Genomic DNA, 23,672 nt, shown 5'->3' with positions numbered 1-23,672 from the left:
CCTGTGCTATTCTTGTGATAGTGAATAAATCTCATGAGATCTCATGGTTTATCAGGGGTTTCCGCTTTTGCTTCTACCTCGTTTTCTCTTGCTGCTGACATGTAAGAAGTGCCTTTCGCTTCCCACCATGATTCTGAGGCCTCCCCACCATGTGGAACTGCAAGGCCAACTAAATCTTTTTCTTCCCAGTCCCGGGCATGTCTTTATCAGCAGCGTGAAAAGAGACTAAAACAACCATTAACACATTTTGTGGCTATTAACCCATTACATTAATTCCACACATTCACTGAATGCCTTCTCTGTAAGTCCCTACGGGCTGGGGACGCAGTGGTGATAAGGCAGACAGTCTCATGGCATCTCACGCAGGCCACTTCTTAAGGGACGAGACAAGTGATACATGGGCTAGAGAATTAAAGCAGAGACAGATGCAGCGGCAACTCCAAACTGTGAAGCCAGGGAAGAACCCTCTTAACACAGAATCAGAACAACGGGAATGAAACATACCGGCTGTCAAGACGAGAATCTTTGAGACACAGGCAAAAACCCACTGAAAGGCCCTAAACTGTCAGTGAGAACGGTATTAGCAGAATAAAAACACCACCAAAAATGGCCAGCGTGAGTGAAGACGGGTTGGGGCAGTTTTCTCTGAAGCTGCGAGAATAATCCCATGACAGGGAATCGGACGTTGTTGGGGTCCGTGCCGGGGGTGTTGGAGAATGAAAGAACACACAAAAGACAAAGACACACAGAGAACATGGCGGCCGCACTCAGAGCCTCCGCCTCACTTTATTTATACTCCATAAACCCCACGTCAGCAGAAAGAATGCAATGCAAAACAAACTTTCTTTTCCCACATGTAACCTTCTACTCAGTTCCTTGTTTCTATGCTCTTCCTTATCTGCCTGCCTTCTTGGCGCCTACGCGAGTTCATTAAAAATTCAATTGGAGATACTGTCCTTGAGCCCTATCTATTCTCAGCATACTGTTTTCAAAGGCCCCTGCAGGACGTGGCTTTCTGGCTTAAACCCCCCAAGCTGCCACCTGAGACAGGACCAAGACCCTCAGCATCACGCCCACAAGCAGCTCATCACACTGATTGGTCTTGGTCAGCCTTTGTGCACACTTCTCTCCCTAACTAAAGAGCCTGGTCATCTGGCCACTATTTCTAATTCCCAGGTCAAAAACCACTATGTGACTGACTTGGCTCATGGCCAAAAACTGAAGGGATCAATGAGGTGACAGTCCACTCACTTCCACAAATCGCTTTTTGTTTTGCATATTCTCCGTTTTAAACTTTTTGGATGTAATTTCAAACACACAGAAAATCTGCAAGACCAGCGTAGCGAATTCCCACATAACTTACCAGGCTCAACTTAGGCCCAACTGCTCCTATCTTACATCACTGCTTTCCCCCCTCCCCCATGAATTTTCTAAGTCAAATGAAAATAAATTTCAGATACTATGTCCTTCCATACCTAAATGTTTCAATGTATTTCCTCAACACAAGGATATGCTCTCACATTCATTTTCCTCAAGATCGGGAAATTTAACTGTCATATACAAAGTTCACTTTCAAATGGTGTCAACTGTCTCCATAATTTTTTTACTTTGTCTTCCTCTTTTACGATCCAATCCAAGATCATGAATTGATTTGTCGTGTGATTTTTACCCGTCCAGAATCCAAGTTTCTCAGCTTTTGTGTTTCTTGAAATTGGAAATGTTAAAGAATACGGGTCAGTTATTTCACAGCTTGTCCTTTATTTTGGTATCTTCCGGACTAGACTCAAGAGTATGCATTTTAGCAGGGACACCGCAGAAGTCTGTCCTGTGTGACAATGTTAACATCGGCAACTCAGTGAAGGTGGTGCTTACGTGCCTCCAAAGCAAAGATGCTACTTCTCGCGTTGAAATTAAGATTTGGGAGGAGACACCCTGATACAATGTACGTATTCTGTTTTCCATCAATTCTTCACTACTAGTTTTATCATCCACTGATTTCCTGTCATTCCTTCTAAATCATTAGATCTTCCATATTCACTGAAAAATAATTATTCTATCTTTCAGCATTCATTTACCTATGTCCATATGTACTCATGGAGTCTGGCTTTGTGGGTTATGATTCATAGTTACAATGGTTTGTTCTGTTGCTCAACTGGTCCCAGATTTGACACCGGATTCCCCAACCCTTAGACCAGGGCTCCTTCTAGTGAAGAACCGTGTTTGGAAGCTAAGAGTGGGCACCGGGTGCTGCTGGGCATTGCCAGCAAGTAGAACACACAACACGCATGTACACGCATATGCACCCACACCCATCCACAGGCACTTCTATCCCTGTCTACATCTGTCGGGAGCCACCAGCTTATACTGGTACCTCCTGCTGCAACCGAATCCCACGTGATCCATTCCAGGCTTTGGCCTTTTCTTATTTCTACCTCTCTTACCAAGAAAGAAACCTGGCTCCTGTAACACTCAACATATTCACTGATTTATTAAGCTTATTTGCTTAAGCCTGGAGATACAGAAATGCTTTCAGAATTGCTAACACCACTGTGAAAAATCTATCGAGTTCAGTGCTCATTTGTAATTATTTTTTCATTGTTTTTTTGGAAGGGAGAGAGTACAAAGTATACACAGTGAAATGTTCAGATCTTGAGTTCACTTGGCGCATTACGATAAATGGAAATTTATTACCCTAATCAAATCTTTTGCGTCAAAGTTCCCACAAGTCCCCTCCCAGCCCTCAAGAGACAGCCACTGTTCATTCTCGAGGAGTATTCTTGGTGCTCTTCCGTCACCCGAGACTCGCATAGATTCTCCATCGTCACATGGACTCCACGGCGTGGTGTTCACTCTCTGCTCAATTCAAGGCTCCTGGAACTCATCCCCGTTGTCTGTTTTGGTTTCAGTATTTTGTACGTTTTTCCTGATGGGAACTAGGACAATGTATGAATATATCAGAATTTGCTCATGTTTCTCCAGATGAGAGAGATTTATGTTGTTTCCAGTTCTTGGCTATGACAATTTACTCTGGAGATAATGTGCATTCTTTTACAAGGACACACATTTTCAGCTCTCCTTGGTGAACGTCTACAGCGTACCTGCTGGGCCATATGGTAAGTGTACACATTTTAAAGAAACTGCCACAGTTTGCTGAAGTGGCTGTGTCATTTTAAGTCTCCATCAGTCTGAGATCCAGTCTGTCATATCTTCACCAGCACCTGCTACTGTCCTCCCTTCTCCAGTCTTGTGAAGGGGAACCTTGTGGGTTTAAGTTGTACTTACCCAATGACTCCCTGGTGAGCACCTTTCACGGGCCACTGGGCATCTGTATACATCTGCTGCGAAGTGTCCGTCTTGCATGCTTGCAAAATTCACACCATTTCTGGTTGTTTGTACATTTCCTAAAATATTCTAAATAAGGCCCTGTGTCTTCTGTACATCAAGCATCTCCCTGCTTCCAAGTCTTTATGCCTTTTAGTTCTCCTGACTCACTTCACGGACGAGGGCCTCAGTGCGCACCATGCAAACCTGAACCACAGAGAATGGCCATGCTCCCGACACCCCGACTATGGGCAGAGCTCCCCGGCTGCCACCACCGAGGAGGGGGGTCAGCTCTTGTTTTTCAGGAGTGGCCTTTATCAAATGGAGAAAGTTCCCTTCTGCTCCTGATGTGGTAGGAAATTCGTATAAGGACTATTAAATTTCAACAGATGTTTTTCAGTGTCCACTGAGAGGATAAAATAAATGGGTTTTCTGCTTTATTTTTTGTTAATGTGGTGAATTACATTGATTTTTGAATGATAAGCCAAATGTACAATGCAAAACTACAGATCATGAGAACAAACTCTAAGTGTTCATGGTATTCTTATCCCTTTTACATATTTCTGGGTTTGATTTAGTAAGAATTTGTTCAACGTTTTGGCATCTGTATGTCAACAAGAGTGAAAGGCGTGAGATTTTGCCTTGCATGCAAACTAACAAAGGGAGCCAGCACCAGCCCAATGCACTGACGGAGCCGGGACATTTCTGGGCCAGAAACAAAGGGCTTGTCACACACAGTGGGGCAGCAGGACCCACCCACCCCTGTCGATATTCAGGATCACACTGTGGGGCAGTGGGACCCACTCGCCCCCGTCAATACTCAGCAACGTCCTGTATCCCTGTACAAAGACAAGATGTTATTTAGGCAAAACAAAATTAATGATCATGTAAAGAACCGCTTACATTTTTCTCTTCTGAGAAAATTTGTCTTTAGCAACCATGGCTCTCAAGGCACTCACTTGCACATTATACATAATACTGCTTGTGGCCAAAGTCATGGTACCTTCCTATTCTTAAATAATTTACCAAGAGTTCTGAAAGGCGAGTATTTTAAAGAGAAAAGTGGTATGTGGGTTACCCAGGCTAAGGAGTGAGTTAGCCGGTCAATTCTTGTGAAATATGTGCTTTTTCTAATAAGAAAATCTGAGAACAAGGTATCAGTGTGAGTCTGTTATCTCCACGAAGGAGTGAAATGGGTGCTGGGAAACTGAAGGAGCTTCAGAACGGGAATCTCACAACCTCAAATGGGGAGACCGGCAATTGGGAAAGCAGTCGTTCTGATTCATGGAGTTTTCGGAGATTCACGTCCACTCCGTGCTGCATTTGAGCGACTTTTCTTCTTGTGATGTGGACCCGACAGAAGAGAGGTCCCACGTAGACATTCGGCATTTGTGAGGGTCTGGCACCATGACTCACTTCCATAGATTTAACATGTTTATGTAAAAATTACAATGGCTCAACTGTATAAAAACTGATAGCAGTTATGGATCAATTCCCTCATTTCTCACTTGAGCCACACTTCCTGTTTCTGCAAGAACATATCGCTTGGCTAGAAGACACGATGTTGACATTGAAAGGAAAAAGGGGTCTATTAAAGAAGATAACCGGCAAGATGGCCAAATAGGAACAGCTCCAGTCTCCAACTCCCAGCGCGAGCGACACAGAAGACCGGTGATTTCTGCATTTTCAACTGAGGTACTGGGTTCATCTCACTGGCGAGTGCCGGACGATCGGTGCTGGTCAGCTAAAGGTGCTGGTCAGAGCTAAAGGAGGAATTACGTACCCAGCGCAAAGAAACTAAAAATCTTGAAAAAAAAGTGGAAGAATTGATGGCTAGAGTAATTAATGCAGAGAAGGTCATAAACGAAATGAAAGAGATGAAAACCATGACACGAGAAATATGTGACAAATGCACAAGCTTCAGTAACCGACTCGATCAACTGGAAGAAAGAGTATCTGCGATTGAGGATCAAATGAATGAAATGAAGCGAGAAGAGAAACCAAAAGAAAAAAGAAGAAAAAGAAATGAACAAAGCCTGCAAGAAGTATGGGATTATGTAAAAAGACCAAATCTACGTCTGATTGGGGTGACTGAAAGTGAGGGGGAGAATGAAACCAAGTTGGAAAACACTCTTCAGGATATCATCCAGGAGAACTTCCCCAACCTAGTAGGGCAGGCCAACATTCAAATCCAGGAAATACAGAGAACGCCACAAAGATACTCCTCGAGAAGAGCAACTCCAAGACACATAATTGCCAGATTCACCAAAGTTGAAATGAAGGAAAAAATCTTAAGGACAGCCAGAGAGAAAGGTCGGGTTACCCACAAAGGGAAGCCCATCAGACTAACAGCAGATCTCTCAGCAGAAACTCTCCAAGCCAGGAGAGAGTGGGGGCCAATATTCAACATTCTTAAAGAAAAGAATTTTAAACCCAGAATTTCATATCCAGCCAAACTAAATTTCATAAGTGAAGGAGAAATAAAATCCTTTACAGATAAGCAAATGCTTAGAGATTTTGTCACCACTAGGCCTGCCTTACAAGAGACCCTGAAGGAAGCACTAAACATGGAAAGGAACAACTGGTACCAGCCATTGCAAAAACATGCCAAAATGTAAAGACCATCAAGGCTAGGAAGAAACTGCATCAACTAACGAGCAAAATAACCAGTTAATATCATAATGGCAGGATCAAGTTCACACATAACAATATTAACCTTAAATGTAAATGGACTAAATGCTCCAATTAAAAGACACAGACTGGCAAACTGGATAAAGAGTCAAGACCCGGCCGGGCGCGGTGGCTCAAGCCTGTAATCCCAGCACTTTGGGAGGCTGAGATGGGCGGATCACGAGGTCAGGAGATCAAGACCATCCTGGCTAACACGGTGAAACCCTGTCTCCATTAAGAAATACAAAAAAAAAAAAAACTAGCTGGGCGAGGTGGCGGGCGCCTGTAGTCCCAGCTACTCAGGAGGCTGAGGCCGGAGAATGGCATGAACCCGGGAGGCGGAGCTTGCAGTGAGCTGAGATCCGGCCACTGCACTCCAGCCTGGGCGACAGAGCAAGACTCCATCTCAAAAAAAAAAAAAAAAAAAAAAAAAAAGAGTCAAGACCCATCAGTCTGCTGTATTCAGGAGACCCATCTCACACGCAGAGACATACATAGGCTCAAAATAAAGGGATGGAGGAAGATTTACCAAGCAAATGGAGAACAAAAAAAAGCGGGGGTTGCAATACTAGTCTCTGATAAAACAGACTTTAAACCATCAAAGATCAAAAGAGACAAAGAAGGCCATTACATAATGGTAAAGGGATCAATTCAACAGGAAGAGCTAACTATCCTAAATATATATGCACCCAATACAGGAGCACCCAGATTCATCAAGCAAGTCCTTAGAGACTTACAAAGAGACTTAGACTCCCATACAATAATAATGGGAGACTTCAACACTCCACTGTCAACATTAGACAGATCAACGAGACAGAAAGTTAACAAGGATATCCAGGAATTGAACTCATGTCTGCAGCAAGCAGACCTAATAGACATCTATAGAACTCTCCACCCCAAATCAACAGAATATACATTCTTCTCAGCACCACATCGTACTTACTCCAAAATCGACCACGTAATTGGAAGTAAAGCACTCCTCAGCTAATGTACAAGAACAGAAATTATAACAAACTGTCTCTCAGACCACAGTGCAATCAAACTAGAACTCAGGACTAAGAAACTCAATCAAAAACGCTCAACTACATGGAAACTGAACAACCTGCTCCTGAATGACTACTGGGTACATAACGAAATGAAGGCAGAAATAAAGATGTTCTTTGAAACCAATGAGAACAAAGATACAACATACCAGAATCTCTGGGACACATTTAAAGCAGTGTGTAGAGGGAAATTTATAGCACTAAATGCCCACAAGAGAAAGCAGGAAAGATCTAAAATTGACACTCTAACATCGCAATTAAAAGAACTAGAGAAGCAAGAGCAAACACTTTCGAAAGCTAGCAGAAGGCAAGAAATAACTAAGATCAGAGCAGAACTGAAGGAGATAGAGACACAAAAAACTCTCCAAAAAATCAATGAATCCAGGAGTTGGTTTTTTGAAAAGGTCAACAAAATTGACAGACCACTAGCAAGACTAATAAAGAAGAAAAGAGAGAAGAATCAAATCGACGCAATTAAAAATGATAAAGGGGATATCACCACCGACCCCACAGAAATACAAACTACCATCAGAGAATACTATAAACACCTCTACGCAAATAAACTGGAAAATCTAGAAGAAATGGATAATTTCCTGGACACTTACACTCTTCCAAGACTAAACCAGGAAGAAGTTGAATCCCTAAATAGACCAATAGTAGGCTCTGAAATTGAGGCAATAATTAATAGCCTACCAACCAAAAAAAGTCCAGGACCAGATGGATTCACAGCTGAATTCTACCAGAGGTACAAGGAGGAGTTGGTACCATTCCTTCTGAAACTATTCCAATCAATAGAAAAAGAGGGAATCCTCCCTAACTCATTTTATGAGGCCAACATCATCCTGATACCAAAGCCTGGCAGAGACACAACAAAAAAAGAGAATTTTAGACCAATATCCCTGATGAACATCGATGCAAAAATCCTCAATAAAATACTGGCAAACCGGATTCAGCAACACATCAAAAAGCTTATCCACCATGATCAAGTGGGCTTCATCCCTGGGATGCAAGGCTGGTTCAACATTCACAAATCAATAAACATAATCCAGCATATAAACAGAACCAAAGACAAGAACCACATGATTATCTCAATAGATGCAGAAAAGGCTTTTGACAAAATTCAACAGCCCTTCATGCTAAAAACGCTCAATAAATTCGGTATTGATGGAACGTACCTCAAAATCATAAGAGCTATTTATGACAAACCCACAGCCAATATCATACTGAATGGGCAAAAACTGGAAAAATTCCCTTTGAAAACTGGCACAAGACAGGGATGCCCTCTCTCACCACTCCTATTCAACATAGTGTTGGAAGTTCTGGCTAGGGCAATTAGGCAAGAGAAAGAAATCAAGGGTATTCAGTTAGGAAAAGAAGAAGTCAAATTGTCCCTGTTTGCAGATGACATGATTGTATATTTACAAATATTTGTATTTGTATATTTAGAAAACCCCATTGTCTCAGCCCAAAATCTCCTTAAGCTGATAAGCAACTTCAGCAAAGTCTCAGGATACAAAATTAATGTGCAAAAATCACAAGCATTCTTATACACCAGTAACAGACAAACAGAGAGCCAAATCAGGAATGAACTTCCATTCACAATTGCTTCAAAGAGAATAAAATACCTAGGAATCTAATTTACAAGGGATGTAAAGGACCTCTTCAAGGAGAACTACAAACCACTGCTCAGTGAAATCAAAGAGGACACAATCAAATGGAAGAACATACCATGCTCATGGATAGGAAGAATCAATATCGTGAAAATGGCCATACTGCCCAAGGTAATTTATAGATTCAATGCCATCCCCATCAAGCTACCAATGAGTTTCTTCACAGAATTGGAAAAAACTGCTTTAAAGTTCATATGGAACCAAAAAAGAGCCCGCATCTCCAAGACAATCCTAAGTCAAAAGAACAAAGCTGGAGGCATCACGCTACCTGACTTCAAACTATACTACAAGGCTACAGTAACCAAAACAGCATGGTACTGGTACCAAAACAGAGATATAGACCAATGGAACAGAACAGAGTCCTCAGAAATAATACCACACATCTACAGCCATCTGATCTTTGACAAACCTGAGAGAAACAAGAAATGGGGAAAGGATTCCCTATTTAATAAATGGTGCTGGGAAAATTGGCTAGCCATAAGTAGAAAGCTGAAACTGGATCCTTTCCTTACTCCTTATACGAAAATTAATTCAAGATGGATTAGAGACTTAAATGTTAGACCTAATACCATAAAAATCCTAGAGGAAAACCTAGGTAGTACCATTCAGGACATAGGCATGGGCAAAGACTTCATGTCTAAAACACCAAAAGCAACGGCAGCAAAAGCCAAAATTGACAAATGGGATCTCATTAAACTAAAGAGCTTCTGCACAGCAAAAGAAACTACCATTAGAGTGAACAGGCAACCTACAGAATGGGAGAAAATGTTTGCAATCTACTCATCTGACAAAGGGCTAATATCCAGAACCTACAAAGAACTCAAACAAATTTACAAGAAAAAAACAAACAACCCCATCAAAAAGTGGGCAAAGGATATGAACAGACATTTCTCAAAAGAAGACATTCATTACAGCCAACAGACACATGAAAAAATGCTCATCATCACTGGCCATCAGAGAAATGCAAATCAAAACCACAATGAGATACCATCTCACACCAGTTAGAATGGCGATCATTAAAAAGTCAGGAAACAACAGGTGCTGGAGAGGATGTGGAGAAAGAGGAACACTTTTACACTGTTGGTGGGATTGTAAACTAGTTCAACCATTATGGAAAACAGTATGGCGATTCCTCAAGGATCTAGAACTAGATGTACCATATGACCCAGCCATCCCATTACTGGGTATATACCCAAAGGATTATAAATTATGCTGCTACAAAGACACATGCACACATATGTTTATTGCAGCACTATTCACAATAGCAAAGACTTGGAATCAACCCAAATGTCCATCAGTGACAGATTGGATTAAGAAAATGTGGCACATATACACCATGGAATACTATGCAGCCATCAAAAAGGATGAGTTTGTGTCCTTTGTAGGGACATGGATGCAGCTGGAAACCATCATTCTTAGCAAACTATCACAAGAACAGAAAACCAAACACCGCATATTCTCAACTCATAGGTGGGAACTGAACAATGAGATCACTTGGACTCAGGAAGGGGAACATCACACACTGGGGCCTATCATGGGGAGGGGAGAGGGGGGAGGGATTGCATTGGGAGTTATACCTGATGTAAATGACGAGTTGATGGGTGCAGCACACCAACATGGCACAAGTATACGTATGTAACAAACCTGCATGTTATGCACATGTACCCTACAACTTAAAGTATAATAATAATAAATAAATTAAAAAAAAAAGAAGAAGTTAAAAAAAAAAAAAGAAAGGAAAAAGGACCTTGTATAAAAATGATGCAGAGAATTCTTCTCAAAGGCCACTGGGACACACACTTTGTTGGTGACCAGCTGTCTACCGGCACGGCAGCGAGACAGACAGAGCTCCACGCGTGAGCAGTCACAGCTCCCGTGACCCACACCAAGACCCCCAGGGTGACGACAGGCCAACCAGCAGCCTTGGAACGTACACTTCCTTCCCGAAATAGCTTCCCGAGAGACAACAAACAGTGATAATTGCAGGCATTTCTATGACTGGGAAGCAAGAAACCCTCCCAGTCCTGTTCCTTCTACACCACATCCAGAACAGGCGTACCCCGGTGTAGAAAGCTCCCAAGGCCTGAACAGATCATTCGATTCTAATTCAGACTGACCTAATCTCTGCAGTGCAGTCCTACAAACAGACTTTCCAAAAGTTACCAAACCACTACCTCAAACCTCATGCTTTCTCTGCTTCGAAAGAGGACATGCGGCTCGGTTTATACAGCCACCAGAACACACACAGGGTATTATCTTATTGCCCTTCAGTGCCAAGAAGAATCCTGTGGTCTCTCACAGTAAAAACAAAACCACAGCCACCACAACCCAGCTTTTCAAGTTGCAGGGAGTTTTACAGCCTCTTTCTATGTCGTCTTCCTTTTTGCCCCAAACTGGATATTCTTTTTACTTTCTCCTTATTTCCTGAATATAATTTGATCAATATAATCAAAGTGCTTGTGTTAGAAGCAACTTTACTTAAAAAGAATTCAAAGAACTACATCAAAATATTAAGAGTAGCCATTTCAGGGTGACAAGAGAACAATATATTGTTTTTGTTCATTATTTCCAACATTTGCAAAGTTTTTTGCCTTGAGTGTAGTCACTTTTGCAATCAGAGGTTACAGTGCTTGATGGAATGAGGCCATGAAGCACACACACCACTGAGTTTCTAACACAGAGCAATCTATGGGGAAGGATGGAGACACAGGAAAGGTTCATTTTGAAGCAATGCAGGCGTTTTTCCCATAAAGGCAAAAGACATTTTTTAAAGTGTTTGCATCATACACAAGTCTGCTAAATTTGGTCAAAAAACAGAGAAAACAGTAACAGAAGAACACTTTAGCCCACAAGACCAGTACACCCAGCTCGAGACCACTCCAGATGAGGAGTGGAGAGTGGTTTCCTCACAGCTGACCCACAGGATCGGGTAACACAAGCAGAAGGGAAACATGGGGACCACAGAGACATCAGACTGTGGACTTCATAGCAAGAGACAGCAACACAAACTAGCGGAGTAATTAAAAACTATGGTAAAAAGAGGTCCACATTCTATTTTAACCTGAAATCAGTGGCACGGGGACCACCACACCACCCTGCAGTTGCCTCCTCCCTCCCCCACACACAGCAGCCTCCTGGGACAACATTCTACTTCCAACTTGCAGTTGCCTCCCGTCCCACCCCCCCACAGTGGCCCCCTACAACATCATCCTACTTCCACCCTGCAGATGCCTCCCATCCCCAACACACAGCAGCCTCCTGGGACAACCTCCTACTTGCCGGCCACAGCCTGGAGCCCCCAAAGCATGGAGGGGCTTAGCGAGCCACACAGCATTCCCCCTTCACACCTGGGAAGTCAGCCCCTCACTGAAGTGGGTCCTGCGCCCACCAGCTGTGCACGATCAGAGGTGTGAGGTTATGGACCTGGTCACCAACTGTGCAGAGAGGCGTGAGGTCATGGACCTAGTCGCCAGTTGTGCACGATCAGAGGTGTGCAAGGTTCCAGACCTGGTCACCTGCTATGCACAATCAGAGGTGTGAGGTGATGGACCCGGTCACCCGCTGGGTATGAATAGAGGTGTGGGTGGTTAGTGACCTGGTCACCAGCTCTGCACAATCAGAGCCATGCGAAGTTACAGACCTGGTCACCAGCTGCACCCAATCAGAAGCTTTTGAGGTTAGGGACCTGGTCACCTGCTGTGCACAGAAGTGTGAGGTTATGGACCTTGTCACCCGCTGTGCATGATCAGAGGTGGGCCAGGTTAGGGACCATGTGCGTGGTGATGGACCTGATCAGCAGCCAAGACACCTGACGTTTCCAGTGTCATCCCAGCTTCTTTCAAAACTGGAAAAGTCTTCAGATATTTCCCAAAAGCTTGGCCATCTTTGAAAACGATATGCGTGTGCACAGGTGATACCGATGACTGAAGATTGAAGGTTAGAGCATTCCAGCCCCATGCCCATGTCCCATCCCATCTGCGAAAACTTGAGCACAAACATCTCCCTCTCCGAAGCTCCCTGAACCCTGTGGCAGGCCTGAGACTCAGGTCCAGTGTCCTGTCAGTTACACTGAACAAAATGTAATTCAACACTGGCCATGGGCCCTGTGCTTTAAAAACCACATATAAATCTCCCAAAGAACTACAATCTATGAAAGCTTTCATGGCTAGTATTTTAGGAATACTGATCAGTCTTGACCTAAATCAAAGCCGACACTGCCCAAATTCACTCTGACCCGAGCTTCGTGCACAGGCAGCCATCGCCTGGCCGTCAGGGTGACCAGCAGCCTGGGCACAGACAGGACCAGGGCGGGTCCCTCCCTGCACCTTAAGGGGGCTTCTGAGCTGCTGTCCATGATCAGTGATGGTGACGCCCAGAGCAGCTTTCCGGGAAAGCAGTAAACCTTTCAGGTCCTCACCTCACGAGGATGGCCATGTATAAATCAACCGCCTTTGTTACTGCCCTGCCATTCTCAAAGAGGGGATGGGTTAAACTTCTTTATCCACATGCCCAACACAAGGCACACCTGCTCCAGCACGAGGCTCATCTACTTAATCCCGGGAAACTCACACAACCCACAATCAGAGGCCGCACACAATCAGAGGCCGCGCACAATCCGAGACTGAGCACAATCAGAGACCACACACAATCAGAGGCTGCACAGAGACCACACACAATCAGAGACCACACACAGAGACCCACACAATCAGAGGCCACAAAGAGGCCAGAGGCCACAATCAGAGACTATACACAATCACAGGATGTGCACAATCAGAGGCCATGCACAGTCTCTGCAACCTCATCAGAAACTGTTTCTGACCATTCACCTGAGGCCACCAAGTTTAAATGAGAGGCCCAGGTTTTAAAAGACAGCAGGAGTTCTCTGAAGGCAAACTCCGTGCATTCCACCATCAGCACCATTTGTGCCTGTCACGGTCAGGAAGAACCACAACCACGTCTCGGTGCCCTTGCAGTGCAGGGCGCTGCGTTTCTCCCCCTTTCCAAACCCGCGGCGGCTCCTGGCGACCCAGCGCCTCTGCTCAGCCACAGGCCCCCAAGGCCTTCCTCCCTCATCCCAAAGGGGAGCTCCCGCAGCCGAGCTATCTGGCTCATCACTCCGATTCAGTCACTTACACCCTCATTCCAGGCTGAAAATCTCTTCTGAAAATATCCAAATCTTACCCACGTCAGGCTCCATCTTTTCCCCAGAGCTCCTCATCCCCTCCAGAGCAGCAGCTCTGGTGCCCGTGCAGCCGGGGCCTGTGGGCAGATCCGTGGGCTCAGAGTGCCCAACCCCTCAGCCCCTCTGTGTGTCCCCTTACTCCCTGCTCCCTGGCGTTAATGCCCTCCGTCTTCGATTTCCTGATAGGCAAAAGGGGGTTAATTCTAAGAGTGCTAACTGAACTGGATCACTTAACACCATGTCGGGCCCAGAATACCCCTTGATCAATGACAGGTATTGCTGCGCTGTTACCAGGTTTCCTGTGAGCCCTTTAGGCTCTTTGCCGTAAAGGCCACTCAATGGTCCTGTCCAAGCCTGTCTGTGGCAGATGGACAGGTGAGTGGCCGATGCACACGTGTGATGCTGAATGGGATCGTGCAAAGCTGGCCCTGCGTATTGTGGTCAACGTAAGAAAAAAGTCGCCCATGCTTGCTTGCTGCTGCCCTGCGGTGTCCAGAAGGAGCCGCTTAAAGGCAACTGCGCCGCACCTACCTTCTTGGAAGGAGACGGCAAGACCAGATTGGCTGGAGCTGGGAAGTTGTGCGCTACAGATCAGGGCTGTGTAACCCAGGGAAGGCATCACTCGAAACACGTGCTGGAGGGCAGCCAATCCGACCCGACCGTCCACCTCCAGGGTCAGCCATGGGGCTCCACTTGATGTGTCATCCTGATCACCCCTCACAGAGCAAATGAGCCTTTGACTTCAGCCTGTCCTAGGTACAACACCGACTCCCACCTCCCACGTCCTGAACCAGCCTGTTGCGGGGATTGCTGTGGAGGTAGAGGAGCAGGCCCAAGACATCTAGTGGCATTTCCTGGCAAGGACACTCACCATGCTCGACCATAAAACTCGGGTCAACTGGTTTTTCGGAGGGACTGTAATTTACTTGTGGCACGCATGGATACTGATTGACCCAGGGAGGGGCACGGAGGAGGCTGAAGGAAAACCCATGGTGACTGCGCCAGGCATTCCCGCACACACCAACATCTTCAGACTAGGGCGGCGTCCTAGTCTTACAATCAAACCGAAAGCCCAGAGAAACTAGGGACCTTGTCCAAGACCAGCAACAGGTATGTGGGCAGCTGGGATTCAACTAAGTCCTTTCCTGGATCCATCCGCGCTGCTCCCTGCCCCCACTCCCACCACCCCGCCATGGCCCCCGATAGACACAGCAGGTCTGAACATCAGGCACCCCGCACGCAGAGTACGGAGCAGAGCCGGCTTCCGCAGTGGGATCTCACACACACCCCACTCCCCTTCTTGCCGAATGCCTCGGGACTCTGTGCGGTCAAGTCTGCAGATGTGGCCTCACTCTGCGCTAGGAGATCTGGGTGGCCGGCAACGTTTTGCAGAGTGCTCCTCCAGACGGGGCTCGTCGGCTGATCCATGAGACACAGGACACCTGAGAGAAGGGCCGACAAACCCCACAAAGTCGCTCCCAACATGGAGAGGACAGGACCACAGCGGGGCTCTCGCAGTCCACGCTTTGGACAGGTCTTGCTGCAAACTGTGGTGCTCGTCAGGCGCAAGGAAGTTTCCCAGGGCTCAGGAACCACGGGGTGCAGCGCGGCCTGCAGCAAACCAGACACATCAGAAGCCAATGTCCCACCTTTTACATTCAGTGACATTGAACGGAGGGAGTTATCTGTAGCAAAGGTCCTCCTGGGGGACCCGTACAGCACGCATGACCACCGACACTGACCACGAGTCCTTCCTAGGTCCTGGGGGCTACCCCACTTTACACGCACGGTTCCATGCACAAATCTATGCGTGGCAGTTGTTAGCCCCAGCTTAGAGATGAGGAAAACGCTGCTGGAAAAGCTAAGTGAGAAAATCAGACTTCAGCACACCTGCCATCTCCAAGACCACTACTACTCTATGTGCTAGGGTCTCAAGGGTTGGGTGTGTGGCATTTTAAGTGACTAATCATAGGTGGTTTTCTTCTCTCCTACACCTGTTTAGCCTGAACGTGCACGTACATGCTCTGCTGCAGGTGCACTGCCGTATGTAGACCAGCAATGCTCTTTCCTGCCTCGGGTTCTCGTCACTGCCTTCCGGAAAATCTCACCTGCTTTACAGCCAAGCCAGGTAGGCCTGGTCAGCCGCACAGTGAAACTCCTGCAGTGTCAGAGCTAAGTGCTGGCTGAGACTTTAACAGCGAAGACAGTGGAGTAATGGGGATAAACAGCAAAACTGTATTGTAACGCAGATGAACGTCTAGAAGCAAAAGAAGCTGACACCCCTAAGAGAGCAGGCGATTGTCTCTCACTATGATGTTAATAGCAGCTTGCTGTTTCCAGTGTCCCCGTGTGCCAGGGTTTCCAGTCAGCGTTTGTGTTTATCTGCTCTTGGGCTACCTAATCAAACCTCTGCAGAGATCAGGGATATCTAAATTGACCCAGTATCTGCAGGCTGGCTGCTCAGAGGCCGTGGTGTGGAACGGCCAGGACATCGCTTAGTCATACGGGGCACAAGCACGTCACTTGCCACTCCTGTCTTTCTATTATCATCAAACCCTCTTTTCTCCTGAATATTGACCATAGCAAAGTCATTAGCCTTCGAGATGCATTTGAAACATCAACTTGTTTTGTCCAAGAGGTTTAAGACGCACGTAAGTCTTTCTTGCCATGCTCAACACACACAGCCGGCCGTTTCTGAAGTCAGTGTTTCTGGAACAAAAGCCTTGGCCTGCCCCAGTGAACATTCGCACTGAGCACACTGTCACGAGGCTGCTTGGCCAACCAGCAGGGGGCAGGACAGAGCTGCAGGGGCCACGTGGGGTCCCTGCAAAGGCGCCTCACTCCCTCAGTCAAGCGCGGTGCCTCCTGCCAATCCAGCGGCTTCCTCCAAGGGGAAGAGGCCTCTTCAGCTGCTACTGCACTGATTTCAGACGACTCAGCCAATGGGGCAACAGATTCAACAGAGTTCCATGTTGTTTAAGGAAAACTTCTGTTACCAGGCAACCTTAATACCATATTCAATGTAAAATAACCAACAACATTGTCTCCAAAACAACATGCTACTAGTGCCTTATCCTTCAATGCTGCTTAAACACGGAAAAGTATGAGGAAAAAAGAGCATGGCACTTACTTCTTAAAAAATAACACCTCTTCCAGGTTCATTTTCCCCCTATCATAAAGACTTAGAACTGTGGATTCCCTACAGGAACGTGGAGTGGGGGTGGATCCCCACGCTGACCCAGCCTCACCCCAGGTCAGTCATCCCCCCCACCACGGGGTTCACACCTCTCCAGGCCCTGTCACCTCATCAAGGAAAGGTGGGGTCTCTGAGCTCTCTTCACAGGAAGCACCCGAACGGGAGCTAGAGACACAGACACACCCACAACTGCTTTGAAATCCTGAACATATTTAAGGACTTCATTATTAGCTTTTTAAAACTGTAAGAACAAAGTGACCCTGGTTTTAACCTCTCTGCCACAATAACACCATGTCCATCTGTCTTTTACTGTTTGTTCCTTCTCCAGCAGCCGCTGCCTGGCTGGCCGACTGCAGAAGAACAGCCTCTGGTACCCCTGGGAAGCCCTCGGTAAAAGCGTGAACACCACGATCACGTCTCAGGACACCCCACATGTTAGGGTCGCCCACAGACCGCCATTCCCAGTGCCTAGAAGGCACTGAACGGGCCTCCTGCTCTTTGTAAATGTCAACTTTCCTAAGCTAAGTTGTGTTGAAAATTTTTAACTGCAGTCCACACGTACTTCTTTGTGTCTTGTTTTTATCCTAGAGGAATATTTTTATGGAAAATTAAGCTTGCAAGGTTGAAGGATTTTCTGAAAGTCGACTCCTAATCCTGGAAGAAAAAAAAAATGGGCCAAATGTGGTGCTCACGCCTGTAATCCCAGCAGTTTCGGAGGTTGAGGCCAGGAGATTGCTTGAGCCCAGGAGCTCGAGACCAGCCTGGAAAATATGGCAAAACCCTGTCTCTACCAAAAATACCAATAATAATAATAATAATAATAATAAAGCTGGGCGTGGTGACGTGTGTCTAGTCACAGCTACTCAGGAAGCTGAGGTGGGAGGATCACCTGAGCCCAGGAGGTGAAGGATGCAGTCAGCCAAGATTAGCATCACTGCACTCCAGCTTGGGCGACAGAGTGAGACACCGTCTCGAAAAAACAAAAAGCAAAAACAACTGTATAAATCATTATACAAGGGAGCTGGCCAGGCACAGTGGCTCACACCTGTAATCCCAGCAATTTGGGAGGTCGAGGTGGGCAGATCACCTGAGGTCAGGAGTTTGAGACCAGCCTGGACACTATGGCAAAACCCCATCTCTAATAAAAATACAAAAATTAGTGGGGCATGGTGGTGGGTACCTGTAATCCCAACTACTGGGGAGGCTGAGGCAGGAGAATCACTTCAACCCCGGAGGCGGAAGTTGCAGTGGGCCGAGATTGCATCACTGCACTCCAGCCTGGGCAACAAGAGCGAGAGTCCACTTCAAAAAATAAAAATAAAAAGGAAGGGAGCTAATGTTTTTCATTTAAGGGAAGGGAGAAGAACATCCAGTATTTATACCTCTCAAGCACACATCTCCAGTGGTGTCCTAAAGTATTCAAGATACACATTCCTACAAATATAGCTCAAAACTACTCACCAAGTTACATGCTAAAAGCACATGCATTGTAAGAATGCTACATTATATTTTTTGAGCATCTGTATCCAATATTTTAGCATACTGGCAGTTTTCCCTTCAGGTGCTGTATGCCTAAATTATTACATGTTTAGTCATTCATTTTAGAATTTATGACTTGCTTTAGGCAATAAACATAAGCTACTAAATTAATGACTTGGGGGAAAAGTTACTAAGTTAACTTGGAAGTTAAACTTTGCAAACTGAATTTGTTGGACCTCATTCAAGCTAGATGATCAGTTTTTTAAATTGTTTCCTGTGTGTTTCCCTCGAGGATGGAAATAGCTTCACTCTCATCCACTGTGCACACTGCAGCCCGCGCCTCTCGTCCACCGCGCCACACTGCAGCCTGCAATTCACCCTGTGCCAGGCTTTCCACACCGTACCTGAAAGTCACTAAGTATAACCAAGAAGGAAATGAAAAGCAGATAAATGACCTCCACCCCCACATCCAGCATGCAAATGTTAAACATTCATCAAAGTAAAACCAAAAACCCATGTTAGCTCACGATTGTAACTGGTAGAGTTATGTGCATGGCAATTTTAAAAGTCTAGTTAAGTAAAAACCTAATTGAGACTCTCAAGAAAGACATCTGCAAAGATTGACAGTGAGGAGGACTTCACTCTGCATCCAGCCTGTCCTGGAAGCCACGGCCAAATGCCAGGTTGTATGGATCCGAAAAGCAGGAAAAAACAAGTGTTGAAAGGTGTACAGTCTCAGCAATGTACAAATTCGATGTAGGATGCTCAGAAACCTTGAATTTCCAATCAGAAAACAGCAACATGAGCAAGTTTCCCAGCAGTGCCCACTTTCTACCTATGGCACGTGTAACAGTTACGCTGGCCACCTCCGGGGGGACAGAGGCTTCCTGGTCACATTCGCTCTGGCAGCCACACAGCTGGCCCCACCACAAACACCTATCTAATACTGAGGAACCACTCTCTCCCTGGGCTTTGCTCACTCTAGCCAGCAGAGCATATTTACAGAGTACTTTACTGACTGAGTCCTCGTTCAATGCGTCAAGCTTGTTGAAGGCAGGGCCACCCCATTCCTGGCCCAATTAAGTGAACTGAGCAGAGCAAATGCCTCCAGTTGCACGGCACTCAGTCACGACAGCAGTGGCCACTGTTCACAGGGCGCTGGCTTCATGCCGAAAACAGTTACAAGCGTCTTCTCTCTGTCCGAGGAATGTGCACTGCAACCCTGTGGGGCCGTTTGCAACGTCCACCAGAGTTCTGAGGCAGCCAAGTCCAGGCTGTCCGTGGGCCTCACCATGTGGCCGTCCACGTCCCCTGCAGATCAGACCTCACTGCAGGGACCGCGGGTTCCAGGGCTGCCTTGAGGCACATGCTCCCTTCACCACCTCCTCCTGGCCCCTGACATCAACCCTCACCACTGCTGCCAACACTTGATTTTCTCATGGCTCCTGAGGGGCCTGTTCTGCCCTTCCCTGCTCCCTGCGTCCGGCCTGGAGGGTGCCCACATCAACGCCAACGCTCACGTAATCACCAACCCTTCCACGGGGCTGATGCCTAGGAGTCTCAATATCAGAAAGTCAGATTCCTGTGCTTGTTGGAGAATTTCTTCCCATTGTACAAGTGAAGGAGATAAAATTCTAGGTGCCTGCAATAACCTCATTTCCACAACGAAGCAACTTCAGTAGTAGCACAAAACAAAAAAAAAGAGCTTTTTTTTTTTTTTAAACTTCTTTTATACAAGCTAAATACAATTTAATTTTTACATCCACGTTCTCATCAGCTCCCACCTGGTGAGCAGGCAAATAGTAATTTTCAAAGAAACAAATTGTTGCATAATTTTAACACTTAGCATTATCACTATTAAGCAAGAATTATCCCAAAAATACATGATGATCTTGTTCTCACGTTCAAAAATTGATTGTCACACAGTGAAATAACACTTAATGCAAAGGAAAGTTTCTTTTCAGGTATCTGTTCTGGAAAAGAAAAAAAAAAGATTTCTGGCAAAGAGATAAACATTAATTATGTAACAATCCAAAATGCCTCTGGGAAAAATGATGTCATCCAATTAGTTCTTTGAAGTGTTACAAATGCAGCTGAGTTTTAATAGTAATTTGTCAATAATTATCAAGAGTCTTTAAAAATCTTAGTACTGAAATAACTATAAATGGATATAATACGCAAAGCAGAAGAGTTAACATTTGGGGTAGATTTTAGCCCATATTTTTAACATATGCATAGTTATTTACCTAGTTGAAGCTTATCCCTCTCCTCCTAGGCTCTTCAAGACTGATTTTCAAACATAGACTGGCTTTTGGTACATGAAGGCAACTTTAAAAGATGTCAGGATCAGGCCGGGCAGAGTGGCTCAAGCCTGTAATCCCAGTATTTTAGGAGGGCAAGGTGGGCCGATCATTTGAGGCAAGGAGTTCGAGACCAGCCTGACCAATATGGCAAAACCCAGCCTATATTAAACATTTTTGCAATTAGCCAAGCGTGGTGGCACACACCTATAATCCCAGCTACTTGGGAGGCTGAGGCAGGGAGAACTGCTTGAAGCCAGGAGGCGGAGGTTGCAGTGAGCCAAGATCGCACCACTGCACTCCAGCTTGGGTGACAAAGAGAGACGGTCTCAAACTAGAACTTAGCCCTCAGGAAAAGCATTGAGCACCCCCACCCCAACCAACCCAAGGAATCACATGGCAATGGTTATCATCTGATTTGGACAAATAAAGTTCTGTTCTCCCCTCTAAACACAATGGTAAACACCTGCCATCAGCCCACAGAAACTCCCAGGACCCAGTAACACTGGACTAGCAAGATCAATGGGCCACGTATGCAGGGTTCAGCTGCAGAAAGTGATGGCACCGAGAATGGTGTGTGCTCAAACCAGATTCCTTGCTTTTGGGGTGGAGGGGCTTCCCGGGAAAATCTAGTCCAGTGGGATGGTTTCCACTTCCACCATGAGGAGGAAATGGGGGGTTTCCTGAGGGCACTGACAGGACCTGGGTCTCTGCCCCTTTGTCCTCTGTCCTGTTATGGGATGAGGGTGGGCTGAAGGCAGGTTTCCCCTACATCTTCTGGGCAGGAGAGATGGAGCTGACAAGTGGACGACACTTTTTCCAAAACGTTCCCATGTTTATAACCTGTTATCAACCTGTTTTCCCTGGAGATCAGTGAGGCAGCATCATTGATTCTCTTCCATTAGGGACAACCCGGTGTTACGGGAGGCAGGAGACGACATGCCAGCTGGTCTGAGTCAGTCACTTGTGTCTGGTCCTCAGCGTGCTCGTCTATCAAATAGGCGGCCCCACAGACCAGTGACTTTGAACCAGAGTTCCATGGAGGTTGCCCAAGGACAGGCAGGGGGAAGAGGGGGAGGAGGAGGAAGAGGAGGGAGGAGGAAAGGGAGGAAGGGAGGAAGGAAGGAAGAAGGGGAGGAAGGAAGGAAGAAGGAAGGGGAAGGAAGGAAGAAGGGAAGGGGAAGGAAGAAGGAGAGGGGGCGGAAGACGAGTGTGGAGGGAGGAGTGTGGAGGGAGGAGCAGAAGGAGGGTTCTCTGAGGAGGAGGACCAAGTTTCTGAGGTGTCTTGGAGTCAGAGTTGGCAGTGGCTTGGGCTCTAGGCCCTCTGTTGCATAGTTTTAGGCTTTAACTATTTATATTTGTGGACTCTTTAAAAGATTTAATTTGAAGAAAACCGGAGTTGGGGATACCTTGCTTCTAAAACACAATTTCTCAAGCCTGAGACTAAGTGCTAGGCATTGCTCATTCTGTTACGATCATTTCCTCCTATTTAAAATCAGCCGCACACCCCCAATCTCCCTTCAGGGCAAACACCTTTTCCGAGGATCTCAAACAGCAGAGCGAGCGGCCCGTGACCCCAGCCGTGGACACGAGGAGCGAAGAGCAGACGTGTGGAGAGGGCTGTGGATGACACGAGAGGTAGAGGCCCGGCACCTCCCTGCAGGGGCTGTGCTCCTCCAGGCCTAAAGGACATCCTCGCCTCTGGGATGAACAAGCAGCACAAACTATCAACACTTATTCCAAAAGAACAGGAAGAAAATTCAAACGAAGTTAACACAGTTACCCCAACACAACACTGCAGCAGCCCAGAAACAGGAGGGCCAGTGAGCCTGAGGTGGGCGGTTCCAATAGCAGGACAGCGACGTTGGCATTAGGGCTTTTCGGCAAAGAAAAAAAAAGACACAAAAGGTAACATGGGCCACCCATTATTTCCTGCCAGTGGAAAGACACCCACAGGCCCCCAGATGCCAACGGCCCCTTGGGAACGAGCTCACGCAGCACTTCAGGTCTTCGCACGAGCAGGCACGTGGTGTCCTCAGTACCCCCGCCTGTGACACACACACCACACTTGACTCCCATACCTGAGGGTCCAGGGGAATGGCGGGAAGTTCTCGGGGGACCGGGCATCCTGTGAGGGCACTGCATGACTATGTACCTCAGAGGGGTCCCCGGGCAGCTGCTCTCTCTCTCCAAAGGATGAACTGGATCCTGACCACACCCAGATTGCGCTGGCCTCCAAGCCGAGCGCCAACATCTCACATCCAAAGGGATGCACAGATGTCTGCTGCACGTGGAGCCCAAGCTCCTCGCAGAGCTTAGGACGAACCCAGTGTCCAGGCCTGGGGCCGTCACCAGCCAGGAGAGGTGTCCGGGGCACTTCCCAGCGATGGCCACAAGAAGAAACAACTCTAGACAAAGCCAGTGTCCAGGCCCAGGGCCGTCACCAGCCAGGAGAGGCGTCCGGGGCATTTCCCAGCGATGGCCATGGGAAGTAACAACTCAGGCCCATCAGGGCTTCCTCACTATGCAGGTGTTAGAAGTAGAGACAGAGGTCCAGGTCTAGTGGCACAAACAGGGACGGATCCCATGGAAATGCGGGCGTGGCCCCTCCATCCCAACAGCCTGCATGGCTACTCCATTCTGCTCCCATCACACACATCCCCACACAGCCAAGCCCCTTCTCCTTTCCCCCACTGGATTCATCAAATCAAACCTCGCTGTCCTTGGCAAATGTACCATTAATTTACTTACTGCCCAGTAAAAAAGCACACTTCCAGTTAACATGACACCCCCGCTACGATAGAACAGCCT

At 46.6% G+C, this 23,672-nt stretch overlaps 1 protein-coding gene across 1 annotated transcript in view; it reads right to left on the bottom strand.

The window, feature by feature from the left end:
* LOC141410199 (uncharacterized) overlaps positions 1–23,672 on the bottom strand; it is a gene marked incomplete at its 5' end in the record, with an annotated part of 195,210 nt that overhangs the window by 19,740 nt on the left and 151,798 nt on the right. The window lies entirely within an intron of this gene.

The sequence above is a fragment of the Macaca fascicularis genome, chromosome 4 (genome assembly GCF_037993035.2).
Source record: "Macaca fascicularis isolate 582-1 chromosome 4, T2T-MFA8v1.1".
NCBI classification, from domain to species: Eukaryota; Metazoa; Chordata; class Mammalia; order Primates; family Cercopithecidae; genus Macaca; species Macaca fascicularis.
Note: the sequence above shows the minus strand (reverse complement) of the source record. Positions and strands in the feature narration are given on the sequence as shown.